The sequence below is a fragment of the Aptenodytes patagonicus genome, chromosome 1 (genome assembly GCF_965638725.1).
Source record: "Aptenodytes patagonicus chromosome 1, bAptPat1.pri.cur, whole genome shotgun sequence".
Taxonomy (NCBI): Eukaryota; Metazoa; Chordata; class Aves; order Sphenisciformes; family Spheniscidae; genus Aptenodytes; species Aptenodytes patagonicus.
In genome coordinates this window covers 192706617-192720573 of record NC_134949.1, presented here as the reverse complement: position 1 = coordinate 192720573, position 13957 = coordinate 192706617, and the positions used below count along the sequence as shown (strand labels likewise).

General features: G+C 44.6%; 1 protein-coding gene across 1 annotated transcript in view; it reads left to right on the top strand.

Moving 5' to 3' along the window:
* The first annotated feature begins 33 nt into the window (after positions 1 to 33).
* Positions 34 to 13957, top strand: part of ELF1 (E74 like ETS transcription factor 1) — a 92566-nt gene continuing 78642 nt past the window's right edge. The window contains exon 1 of the mRNA XM_076363242.1: positions 34 to 83. The gene's annotated coding sequence lies outside the window, so the exon portion shown is untranslated. The remainder of the gene's footprint in view (positions 84 to 13957) is intronic.

Here is a 13957-nt window from a genome sequence, read left to right as displayed (position 1 = left end):
CTCCTCCTCCCCCGCCCCCGGGAGAGGAGAGCGCTCTGCGGGGAGCCGCTCGGCGAGGGAGCCGCCGCCGCCGCCGCCGCTCGGTGAGTGCCACCCGCCCGCGCGCCACAGGTTGCGGCGAGCCCCGCGCTCAGGGGGACGGGGAGGCTCTCCCCCCTCCCCCGCGGGGGCTGAGCCCCCGCGGGCCACGGGTTCGAGCCCCGCCGCCGGCAGCACCCCGTGCCGGGCTGTTCCCGCCCCGCCGCGGCTGTGGGAGACGGGAGGTGCGAGGGGGGGTGCGAAGGGGCTGGGGAGGCGGCAGCGGGCCCCCTGCGCGCGGGCGGCGGTGCGCGCCCTCGGGCCGCGGCCAGCGGCGCTCCGTCCCGCCGGACGCCCCTGCCAACTTTCTGAGGAGTTCAAGCAGCGCGTGTGCCGCGGGGTCCTGCGTGCCGACTTCGCCGCCGCCTCCTCCTCCCACCCCTGCCCTCCCTGCCGGCTGCCTCTCCCCGGCGGCTGCCTCTCCCCGCCGTCGTGGGGCAGCGGCGGCTCCGCGCTGCCGGGGCGGGGGCGCACGCGCGCGCGGGACGGTTGGCGGCCGCGCGCCCCTGCGCGGGGAGGCCGCGGCGCGTGCGTGCGCGCCTGAGGCGGCGGGGGAGGGGGCCGGGGCCAAGGGCCGGCGCCGCCCCGGGGCGGGGGGGACACGACACGGTCGCAACACGGGCGACCCCGACACGTCGGGCCCGGACGGGCCGCGCTGCCGCGCGGGGGTGTTTGACCCTCCCGTGCCTCCGGGTGGCCGGGGCTGATGAACCGGAGAAGCCCCTCAGCTGCTTCCCCCCGCCACCGAATAAAAGTCATACCGGGTTTGTATTCCTACCCCCCGCCAGCGCAGTGTGACTTATTTCCCGACGGTGCCGCGAAAAAAATAATGTTAATTCACCGACTACAGCTGGCAACCTTTTTGCTATAGTCGCGCACAAGGGTGGAGGAGAAGCCTGCGGAGTGAGTCATGGATTTAGGAGGCCCTCTGGTTGTTTATGGCGAAAACGGGGTGCCTCATTCAACACGTGGGAAATAAGTGGAACAAGAGTTGCTTAAATTCATAATAAAAGGATAAGATACAGGTACCCGTACATACCGCACCCCCCCACCCTGCCCCAGCTTGCTATCGAGCAGCCTTAAAAAGGAGGGGGGTAGTAAATGTTGCTTTTTCCTGAAGGAGGACTTGTGGTCAGACTGTCATAGCTAACTGCAGTAGTTATGCATTTGTCAGCATTTCCATTATAAGTGTAGTTTTTATGTAGTTTACAGCTTGGTTATAAAAATATGCACTGGGTTGAAACTTGGTCGATGGCCTCTTCTCCAGAAACATCTTTTAAGCGAATTTTGAAATTGCTTAGATGCTAAGTAGAAATCCATGAAAAATACTGGCTTTTTATGTTCCTCTGAACTTTAAAACTTAGCTGCTTACGCACATGGATGCATTTACAGCTGTTAGTCCAAACCGCCCCCCCCCCAAGTTTGTTACATTGGGGAAGAGTTCAAAGGCTTGGCCTCTGCAGGCATTGCTCTTCACGCATTAATTAGTGCAGCAGAGACTCTCTGGAGACTCTTGCACAGTCCGTGCTGCCTCGCATTGGGGCACCCACCTACAGAAGTGACGTGGGGCACCGCGTATCCGCACAGCTCAGACCGTCGAGTGCCAGGACAGTTTGAATGCCTCAGTGCTGCGGACAAGAAGCTGGTGTTAAAATGAAGTCAGGATGTGTTACCTTTGCTCTGTGGGATTTTTTTTTTTTTTTTTTACCGTGTCTGTTCAATTGCTGCTTCTGAGACAGGGAACAAGCACAGTATTTAAGAGGTTTTGTCTGTATGTGCATGTATCTGGATCCCGCAAAACATGCCTGCCACCCAGTGAATGTATATATACTATATATACATTCTATATACTCTGTATTCTATACATTTACTACCTCTCTGCCCCGCCCAGGCCTACCCCATCGGTAAGTTTGCAAAGCAAAGTGCTCAGGAGTTGTAAAAATGCCAGGCTCATCTGGCCGCGCTGGACCTGTGTGTGATGATGGTGTCTGTTGTGACGTGATCCGCCATCATCCTTCCTGGCCAGCTTGGGTGATGAACCAGAGGTGCATCTGTCAAGGCGGAGCAGCTCCCCGGCTGGGCAGCAGTGAGAAGAGGTGACGTGAATGAGGTAGATGATTATATGCAGAGGGAGAGGCAGTTTCACGCCTGAGACGGCTGGAGAATTGGATTTTGCAGCCCCTGCCTTTCCCGTAGGATTTCCATGTAAATGTAAAGGTTTTCGCACATGGAGAGTTGGTTTTTCTGGGTGCCTGGCCTGAGTCCCTGGGATCTGCTGTGCAGTTATGCTGGGCTTGTCCATCTGGGACAAAAGTCAACGGCTGTTCGCTCTCGACATACAGAAGATGTTTTGTAGGTCTAAGCATGTTAGAAATACAAGTTTTGAGTGTCAGAATTGCTCGCTCAGTGTCCGTAGCTTTTTGCTCTAATCTTTTCATATCTTAGTTTCCCATCTTTAAAAGAACATGGATAACAGTACCCTTTATCTTACGGATTACAGTAGTGATGAGAACCATAAAAGAACCTAGGAGAAAAGAAATAATTCCCTCTGTGGTTTGAAAGTGTGTAGTGATGCTCTAGAGAACAAGGGCAAAAAGAGGAATTTGTGTGTTAATTATAGCAAAGCTTCTATGGGGAAAAAAATGTGACCAGGTCAGTTGCAATTAGAGATTGACCTCCATGCATATAAGCACTAGGAGACGGTTTTAATAACCGTAGGCCACTTAGTTCTAATAATTCCTAAATTCTGCCATGTTAATCACATTTTTAATACTGCTTTTTGTGTGTAATTTCCTAGGTTTTCTTTCCCTTAGGAAGAGAGCCGAAAAGCAGATAGGCAGCCTAGGGTAGCGTACTCGTGTTGCCATCCTTCGTCGGCCGGATTCCTAATGTAATGCCTGGGACTCTGCTGTTGGAACTCTCTGTTGAGGATAACTGGTGGTGGTAGGCCATGGCTGTGGTCTGTGTTGCTGCGAAGACCCGTAGGATGGAGCAGGGAAAGGGCAAGGAGAAGCAGGACTCCTGCTCATGTCCCACGTACCTGGTGCCGTCATGGCCTCCACCAGCCCCTACATAGGAAGCCTGGAGTCTGCTGCTGTTCCCTGGCTTGGAGCACGGTTATTTGAGCTGCAGCCCTGCCCTGCACGGGCGCTGGGGGAGAAGTTGCTTATTGCTGTGGGGATGGCCTATGTCGTCTGATTGGCATGAGGAGTTGAGAAGAATGTGGACGTGGCCTAGCAAATGCCTACTGAAAATGCACAAAGTGCAGTTCATCTTGGACGTTTGACCAAATGCAGGTGGATTTTTCATGGGGGCAGCACAAAGGACACCTCCGATAGAGCGCTCCAGCCCTCATGTCAGATTTCAAATCTGTCACCAAGAGCTGGAAGGGCACTATAACCTTCCGTGTTTGCCAGAGATTTCTATTAACATTGAAAGACAGCATTTTCCCTGATCTTGTTCTGAAAACAGCTGAAGTATTTTGGCTGAGTTCTAATCACAGTCTACCTCTTTCTGCACCCCTCCTTCAGAGGCAACCTCTACAACACATGGAACAAAATTTAGCCTGAGGCAGACATTCAGCTTGGAAAATTTCAACCCAAACAGTCAAAGTCTGGCCAAGTTACAAGCAGCTGGAAGCAGCTTCTTGCACTGGAAGGGTTCAGCAATGGCCTAATAGGCGGTGCTACAAGCTTCATCAATACTGTGTATATATTTATGTACATGGAAATATGCTGCCGAATCATAATATTAATTAATAGGTTACCCAGCTGGCTAACTGGCACCCAGTTGTTTCTGAATTCTTTTAAATAGAGAATCAAACCTAAAAGTCTTTGGTTAATTGTATGAATGCCTTTCCTTACTCACATTATTCATTGTTGTTTTCCTGGCTGAAAAATTGAAAACTTCAAAATGGAGCCTCTGAAATAAATGACAAGCCAGGGCTTACTCGTTCTGAATCTTTCAAAATGACTTAACAATTCTTAAAGACCAATTTACAGTAGAACTAGAGCAAATTGCTTCCCAGCATTTTGAATTGTAAAAAACCACATCTCCCAAATTCCTAAACTATTCATCAACTGTTCTGTTGTAGCAGACTCACCCTATATTGTGTCCCTGATATATCTATTAACTCTGCAGTGAAGTGTGAGTTTAAAACAATTGTGCCATGGAGTCACTGTGGAATAAATACCACAAACATTGGCAAAGTTGCTTCATAAATCTTTCTTAGTTTAGAGAGGAACTTAGGCGTGCCTTTCTTCTATGAGAGTGCAGCTGTTTCTTGTGGGGTCCCCCGGGGGCTGGGTCTTGGTGTAAGGCTGTTTAATACCATTATATTCGCAGTTTTTGTGATGATATCTCATTACCAACAGATTACATGCAGTTTTGTGTGCATGTGGAATGAGTTACTAGTACGGCGTACTCCACATCACTTTTTTAAATGGTTAGCGTCTAGCAGAAGGCATTTTTCATGCAGCCAGATACAAAGGAACCAGGAATGCGGTGACACCAGCAGGATAGGAGACTGTCTTCAAACTGGTAATTTGAAAGAAGGCTTAAGAATTTGTGCGGAGAATCATCTCAACAGGAGTTTTCATTGTAATGCTGTGACTGAAGTGTGGTCTTTGGCTGTATAGCAATATAAATATTGCACAGAAATAGGAAAGTACATGGCATTAGTAAGATCACGGGAATTCTGTGTCTGGTTTTGCTGCTCACACGTGAGGAAGGATGTGAAATATTACTAAGAGCGCAGTGACAAAAGTGATCCAGGGTTTGGAAACCAAGCTTCACAATGCAGGGTGTACAGAGTTTATTCAGCTTAGAAGAGACTGAGAGGGGAAATGATGCCTGTATATATCGTTCGTATGTGTAAGGAAAATACATGATACTTACCTGACCCTACTGAGACATCCAGTGTCTGGGAGCTGAAGTTAGGTATGTTGTACCTTGAAATAATAAGTAGCAACGAGGGCGATAAAGCATTGTAATGGATTTGCTGTTGCTGGGAGTGTTTAAAGTGAGATGGGGTTTCCTTCTCAAAGATGTGCTTTGGCTTGGTTCGGTGGAGGACATTTCCAGCGCGTGAGAAGGGGAAGGACTGTTCTCTGTTCACCTACGTTCTTCCCTGGGTTGAGAAAACAAGATTATTTGTAGTGCCTTCCATGTATTGTAGCACATGTTGCTACCTTGGACAAGTTTATAATAAAATGTCATGCTTCACAACTTGGCTGGTTTTCTCTTGGGTCAGGAAGAGCATTTTTTCTTGGTGCTTAATTTGACTTCTGGGATTATGATTAATTATTGTATATTATTCACTTTCCTCCAGAGCATCAACATCTGGTGGCAACTGGAGACAGGATATTGGGTACTCACCTTCCTCACTTACTTCTCTCTGTCAGTACAGAGTCCCCTCATATTCCCAGGTTGGTGTACCCTCTTCCTTTGCTCAGGATACTGACAGCTACATTCAGGGATGAAGAAATTTCCTCTGCCATTAGGTAGGCAAGGACGTCGCTCATCGTTCAGAAGTCAGCTGCTGAGGGCTCACGGTACCTGCAAGCCCAGTCTCCCCTTAACCACCTCTCTGTCCTTTGGGCATGCCTCTCCTGCTGCCAGATCTCCTGCTGCAAGCAGACACCAGAGATGGGGACGGGGGCACGCGTGCGTATGGCTTGGCAGCGTAGCACCCCTGGCAGTCACTAAAACAACAGAAGTTATGGCGGAGAAATAATTTCGTACCCTGAAACACACGGCTGACTGCTTGAATCAAGTTGAAGCATTACCTGCAGAGTTCCTTTTCAGGCAGCTTCACAATAAAGCTGAAGGTTTAATTTGGCCTGGGAATTTCACTTGAGCCTAGATAGTTATGAGATGATGTTTTATAATTTCATAGTTCATTCTTTTTAATACAACAAACAGACACATTTTTTCTTCTGGCATCTGAACTAGAATAAATATACTTTAAGTGTTAAAGTATTTCTTTCTGTAGAAAATTTATTTTATTGTACCTACTCTAGGGTACATGGTACGCAAAAGCGTGCCAGGATCTGATGTTCAATATTTCACACAGTGGTCTTGATTTGGGCTTTTTCATTCACACTTTAAAATACCCTATGAATGTTTTAAGGTAACAAATTGCATTTTCTATACAGGATGACATTACTGGAAGTTTTCCTGTTGAGAAGAACTGAAACTTGAGGAGCCTAAGTTCTTGTAAATCAGTATCTCTAGGCTTTTCGAAAACATGCATATAAGTATTTCTGCTTACTTGGAAATACTTAAGTGCTAAAGTACTCCTCTCAAACATGATTTCTAAAACCACTTTCCTCAGCTGCCTTATTGGGATGTGCATGTTTGAGAAAATAATGAGAGTACAGCCTTCTAGAGTTTGGCCCATATGCCTATCGCTACGTTCATTGGAGTTAATGATAATGCTCTATTGATTTCCAGGATCCAGGAAATACAGGATCCAACTCACTAATAAAGTACAAATCAGGTTGGATGTTTTCAGTTTTTATGAGCTCTAGTCAGGTTATTTAATAAATTTCTTCTCAGAAAATGGCAAAATCAAAGAATCAACAGCAAATTTTGAATCCTATTTTGATGTTCCAGTAGTTGGATAAAACTTGGGTTAATATGGAGATAACAAGTATCGCCACATGATGTCTGTTTTGACAGTGCAGTCATGGGTTGTAGTTTCCCACCTCATGACATCTTACTGCGTTTGTAATCTTTAGTGAGTTTTATTCTCTTGCTGGCTGTGAAGTGAAACAGTGTTTTAGGCTGAGATTAAAATTTACAGAATTGTTAAGTGACCTATGTCCATCTCAGGGGCATATCAGATTTGAACATAACACTATTAAGTAGCTGAGCTATATAACTGACTGTTTGTACGCCTAACAGCACAAATTGTGTGTGTGTAGGATAATTATGCACCCAGACAACCGAATTAACAAGGGCTAGAAATAGTAGTAGGACTGAGTTCTCTGCCAGGTTTGGTTTTCTCCCCTTACTGGTGCCAAATGTAACTAATCGAGATAGTCAAGTTAGGTGTTTTTATTGAATGTATTATGCTGTATCTGCTGTGTATGTGCAAACTTCCCACACAGTCCCTAGTCCAGCACATCTGTGGCCAGTGAAGATGTAATTTTGCCTGCTCCCCAGAATTAGTTTAATTTCCTTCTTTTATTTATGTGTGTGTACAGAAATACTTTTTTTCTCATTAAAACCTACTATTTCAGATTCACCTACGTGCTCTAGGCAGCGTGATATTCCTGTGTCTTTCCTCCTTTAATACAATAGTGACATTAAGCAGTTACAGTGTCTGAAGTACCTGGTCATACAGGCATCGACGAAATTTAATGAGGTGTTTCAGCTTGCTTGACCTTGTTCTGCGACTCATTTATGCTTCATGTATTCAGGTAGAAAACCGAGCATGCTCCGAGCCCTGGCAGAAGGTTGCTGACATGGTATCTGCTGCTGCAGCTGCTGTTTCAACATCTGCTGCGGCTCGGAGAGACGTTGCCACTGTGTTAGTTCCAGCAGCTCATGCGTTAAGCATGTATTGGATGCTTTTGGGGTGTGCTTGGGATCTACGGAGGGGGGACACGAGCTGGTGGTTGAGAAGTGGAACTGCTGGTGGGAAAGTTGTAGGATCTGCAACTTGCTGCAGACCTTCAGAGACCTTTTTTGGGCAAGAGGGAGTTGAACAGCATCCTGGCATCTGTTCTCTGCTCTTTAATTTTGTTAATAGGAGAAGTTCAATGAGAAATTGCAAGGTCTCTTGATGTTGGTCAAGAGAATGACAAGCAGGTATGTTTGTTTTGAGGGAAACTGAAAGAGCCCACTTTGTCACCAGTTTAAACAGTTGAAGAGGTGAGGAGGTTATGCTACCCTGTGGCATAGGTTTTGCTATTTTTTTTAAGATAAATGACAGGGGAAATGGTATTGTGGGTAAAAGGACAGCAAGACTAGCGACAGTACTTAGCATTCATATACTGCTGTAGGAACACTGACTGATCCAACATGTCATGATAATAATGTGTCACCTAAGGAACAATAAATCTCTAGGAAAAGAGCATAGTCCAATGCAGTTTCAGAAACGTCAGTATTTTGGGGACATAACTGATTTAAACATCAAAAATGTGCAAACTGAGTAACTAAGTACAGATGACTGAATTCATGCATGCATCAAAATATGTTTCCCCTTGAGCCTAAGGAAGACCATTCCTTGTCTTCGTGCAGCCATTTGTACCGAGTGAAATGACAGTGGGAGACAGAGAGCTGCAGCACCACCTCGGCCTGGACCCTGGGCTTCCTCCCTCCCGTTCTGCTTCCTGGGTTGCAGATGAACGCAACAGAAATGAAGCCGCTACCAAGCTCCAGAAGAAAGTCCAGTGCTTGAATATTTCTAGCAGTAATTTCTCCAAACAGATAGGCTGCCTCAGAAAAATAACTTCGATGCAAATTGGCCTTCAGGCAGCTTTTACACAGTACTCTTCCTTGCTCTCCCCACACGTCCCCCCCTCGCACATGCACAGGAGAGAAATACCTAAGAGCCAGACAGCAGTGTCTAATGAAATGGCTGACCTTTAACTGGTATGGATCCCAACTGCAGACAGTCATCTTCCAAGTAAAATGCTGGGCCTGAGGGACAGCGGTGCAGGCAAAGGCACCGGCTTTTTCGTGCTGTCGCTGGAAGTGGCGGTTTGCATGGGCATCCCGAGGAGGAACAGGGCTGCAGCATGTGTAGGAAGTACAGGGTGCACAGCATCTCCATGCCCATGACTGCCATGGCTGTGATGGCTACCACTCTTCTCCGTTGGTCACCCTCCCAGCAGCTTGTCGCTCATCTTCTGTGGGCATTTACTGCCGCACCCCGACCTGCCAGCTGAACATGGGAACCCTTCTGTTTCTGCCAAAATTACTTTGCTTAACTTACGTGGTTTAAACAGTGGCTTTATTTCAGTTGAAATGGACTGGAGAGCTTAGGTGGCAAAGCTGAGGCAGGTTCTGGTAACTGTACTGAGAAGCTGCTGGGGGATGGGTTGAGGAAATCTGTGGTGTGTTAGTGGAGATAGTGGAAATGAGAGCGTCCGCAGTCTATTGAACTGTAAACCTTTCTCTAGCCTTGTGCCAGCAGACTGGTGCCAGCATTTTACTTTTATGTTTCCTTCTGGGAGAGGGGAATTATACCCACGTGTAATTGTGTGCAGAGAATAGGTACCCCAGCACCTGCCTACCTGCGCTGAAGTAGTGCTGAGCTTTTTTCTTACGTATTTAGGTATCTATCTGCTCTGTGCAGCTGTCTTTCACTGGATGCCTTTTCAAGTGAAACCTTCATCTTGAGCCATCCAAAACAAACCTTTAGGGTTTTTTTAGGTTTTCCTAGTTGAACAAATTTTATGGGTTAACAGATTCTGTCTTTAGGGTTTGTAAAAATTTTACTAAGGCTTTTTCAAATTCAGTTTTCAAATGTTATGTTACAGCGTAGTAAAACCTTTCAACCATTACAGGTGTAATATTTTAATGAATGAATGAACTGGCTTCTGACCATAAATATATTGCAGCCAAGATGGTGAGAGCCAGAAATACACTTTTATATTCTTGGCAAATGACTGTTTGTGAAAATTTTCCAGGGCACATCTATTGATGTTAAATATTTTTCATTTCTTTGTGATCAAATTTACTGGTATACTTTTATCATTTTTGTACTCCTTCAGGAGGGGAGGGGGTGATTGCACCATTATGTACCTCATTCAAGGTGAATTATTGCAAATATGTTACCTGAAGTCTGATCTAGCTACTTGCTTTGCCACTGGATGTAGGTTCTGGGGCAGCCTAAAACAGAGGTCAGACAGCTGAACAGTCACAGCGTGTTTTCCGGATGTTGTTTGCTTAAGAGGTCTCCCTATTTTTTCTGTGAGAAAACCAGTACATTAACTTTTGTAGGTGTTGTGTGTTGTCCCTCTGAAATAAAAGCTGCATCAGAAATGGGGGTTCGTAGTCTCTGTTTTATCATTGCTGTGTGACGAGCAGCTGCAAGGTCAAGTCCTGGCTGTTACTGTACAAGCCCCTCTCATCATCTTTACTAGCTAGGTGTGGGGTTTTTGTCTTTTCCCAAATTTGTATGCATTTGTGAAAGAAAACAACTCATTTCATGTTTTTCTGAAGAAAAAAGGTAATTATACAGGGAATTGCCTTTATTGTGGAGAATTAGTGATAAATACTGTGTACTTCTTCACATACTTTAAGACTCAGACTAGGTTCCAGGTCTTACGTCTTTGCTTCAATACCTGTGAAGAATATTGCTTACTTTTCTGAATTATGATGTCAAGACATGTAGTGACATTAAATATAGTTAGAGACTGCATAGTTCATTGGAGCTTTTGGTTTAAGACATGTGGTGGACAACCATATTAAAAAATCCTTTTTTTTTCTGTTTTTTTGAGGTGGAGAGGGATCAGTTATGTACATGTTCAGATTTAGGTTTCCATTCTGTATATATTATTATCAGACTGAGCAGTAGTCTTATTACAGGTGTTTCAATAGGCACAAGTATTTGTGCAGGTGTGGTTTAAGGGAGAAAACGCGTAATTCTGGTTCTTTTGTATAGCACTACATTCATGTTTGCAGAACGACTGCATTTTAGCAGAGGAAGCTATTCTAAATGCGAAATATTAGGAAAACCACTGAATTTGGAGACTGTGTTAAAGAAATTGGAGGACTGATGTGAGAAGGTGGCTTTATGAACACTGTCACTGGTACTTTTTTGTATGTGTGCTCCCTCTTTCTTATCTAGTCAGGTTTCTAAATTATGTTCTTCAATTTTTTAGTAAACTGAAGACAAGTGGAAATAAAAATCCTAAAGGTGTTTTTTCAGCATTCTGGGGAAAATCCTTTCTTGAGATTACTTGTTTTATCTGCCAGAAAAAGAACCTGCTTACCAGTTCCAGATATGCAGGTGAGGAGATGACTGCCGTACCTGGATTCTGGCTAGAACAGGGTCACAGCTTGAGTGGCTTAAAACCAGACATCTCTATGCTTTTGCTCTGTGGAGCCACCACAATCAAATTCTTCCGTCTTTATTCCAAAATGTATCTTGAATGTTCGTTCATATGCCTGAGGAATAGGGAACAGAGCTGGGGGTGAAAGAAAATCAGGTAAAACAAATTAGAAAGGGAAGGAAATAGAAGAAGGTAGATCCAAAGTAGTTTTCTCCTTCTGTCAGGATATGAGCCAGGGAAATGAGATGCAGAAGAAACTCTGAGTAGTCCTGCTGATAAAATTGAGATAATTTGAACGGCTACAGAATAACTGGGAGCTAGATCAGTGCGTACAGAAGAATGTTGAGTTGAATTCGTTACCCATAGTGAGAAATTTAAATTCCTCTCACCCAACTTAATGTGTGGACAGTTGTTTACTGAAGGATTTTTTTGGGTCCTTTTTAAGAACAAAATGTTAGCTTTTACTAAACATGAGGAAAATGGACTCAAATCTGAACGCTGCTACCGAACAACATTGAAGAACAATCATCTGTAGTTACAGCTTAGATTTCTTTCCCCTCCTCTCCCAAATACTGTGTTAGCATGATGTAGTTTTGAGGAGATTAAGAGCATGAAACATGGACAGGCAGTTTTTTCACCTAATTAATGATCAGATTTTCTAAGTGAGCTGTAGCCATCAGTGAAGCGCCAGAGCTTTCCCAGTTGGGTATGACCAAGAGCTCAAGCTCAAGATCTCCCAATTCCTTTTAGACAGTCTGGGCTTACTTTGCTGTGTTTTACAAACAGGGAGGAAGGTACAGAAAGCCCTGAACAACTCTGTGGGGAGTCAGGTGCTGTTGATAGCTTGGGATTGGTGCCAGTGATCAGACCCAAGGGGAAAGTGATGGGGAAACTGAGGCAACAAGGCCTCATCAGGGATGTGGGGGAAAAGAGTATATGAATGAGTAGCCTACCACCAGCTCCATTTTATCTCACTAGTGATGTTTGTTTTTTTCCCAGAGGATTTCAAGTCTTTATGCCTTTGGTGTTGAATAAAAATGAAAATAAATGGATGATGAGGAGACATCTTTTTGGGGCTTGTAGAAGCACAGCTAGCAGAAGTGTATTTCTGCTCTGCTCAGAGTCAGAGAGATGGTGTGGATGAACAAGTGTTCAAAGTCAGGTTGGATGGGGCTTTGAGCAACCTGGTCTAGTGCAAGGTGTCCCTGCCCATGGCAGGGGGGTGGACTAGATGATCTTTGAAGGTCCCTTCCAACCCAAACCATTCTATGATTCTGTGATGTTGGATGATGTGTCAGAGAGGAGCTTCGTAACAAAACTGAACCTGAGTGCGCCAAAATGTATAGGGGGTGGCATACAGAAGCCAAGTGTCCAACTGTGGTGTTTCAGGTTAACTGAGAGATGTCAGTCAGATCTCCCCATGATTCCTTTGCAATGTTTTTCTGAATATGGCTTCCCAGCGCACCGAAAGCTGTAGAGTGTATGTATAGCCATATACTATATTGTATATACAGCCATATAGTGTATGTATATATACACCATATATATATGTGTACTCTATATAAATATCATGATTTTGGGAAAAGTCTTGATACTTGGGAGTCAAAATGTTAACCAATTTATAATGGTGTATTTGTGTCTACCTTAACTATGTTCTGCTTATTTCTGTTTGCTTTGTAATAGCATATTTAAGTTATCTTGAGGGTATTGTTCTTCAGTTATGGTCTTGCTTTGACTTTATTCTTTCAAGTGTCTCTTGGACTGACATTTGACAATATTCGCATAAAATCGAACCTTTATGGGTCCAAGTCAGGAAAGAAAGGGAAGGATTTCATTGTGTATTTTGACCTTTCCCATAAAATGTATAGGAATTTAGTAACTTGACTTCAGGGATGTTCTGAATACAACATCAAATGAAGTCATGAGTGGGACCCTCTTATCCTCTCCCCTCCCACTCGTGGATTAAACCTCACCTAACACAAGTCTTCTCATCCAGAAATACTGGCATCCAAATCCTATTAGGAGAACTAACTTAACAGCATTTTTTGACCATTTGGGATATAGGGGTAAGGGGAATGACCTCGTTTTAGTAAATGTCGTTCCCTTTGTTTAAGACTTGTGTGGTTATGCCAGTAATGATGTTCTGCCAGGTGGAAGGCTGATGGGCAAAGGGGTGAGAGCCTGTTTATAATTTTCTTTAGTTAAGTAGAACTAGGAAGGAGAAGGCCATGTGTTTACACCTTATATTACACACACCCCCACCCCCCGTTTTAAGGAACACAGAAGTGTGGAAGAAAACAATCCTTGAGCCAACACAACTACTCAATGATTACATGCTGTTTTCCCCATTCTTCTGTTTTGTTTTGTCTGTGTAGATTAAAAGGTCTTTGTTGTATTAACTTTGGCCTGCAGATCTTCAGCCTGCTCTTTTCTGCCTGTAAACATGAATTGTTCCCTGGGCATTATAAGTAAAGAGCCAGGTTTCCTGTAGATTTGTATCCAAAGCGTGGTGCTCCCTCCTCCTTGTTTCCCTTCCTATACAGTATCCCGCTGCCATTTCACCTCAAAAATGCAAATGTGCATCTCCTGATGATACAGGTGGTATCTTTCCTGTTTGCTGTCTGGTGTTGCTAGTTGGTGCTTAATGACAGAAGTGAATTTTCCAATGTATTGTATAATTTTGTTGCATAATTCCTGCCCCTCTAGATCTGACTTGTGCCGGAATGGTGCACATATGATATACCCGTGTAGCTTTGAAAACGCTCACTGGATAATGTAATTTAATCAAATAGGATGGAGGGAAAGTAGTATATTTTCAGAAAGTAAGTAGAAATAATGTACCTAACCCTGTTAGAATCACCTGGAACCAA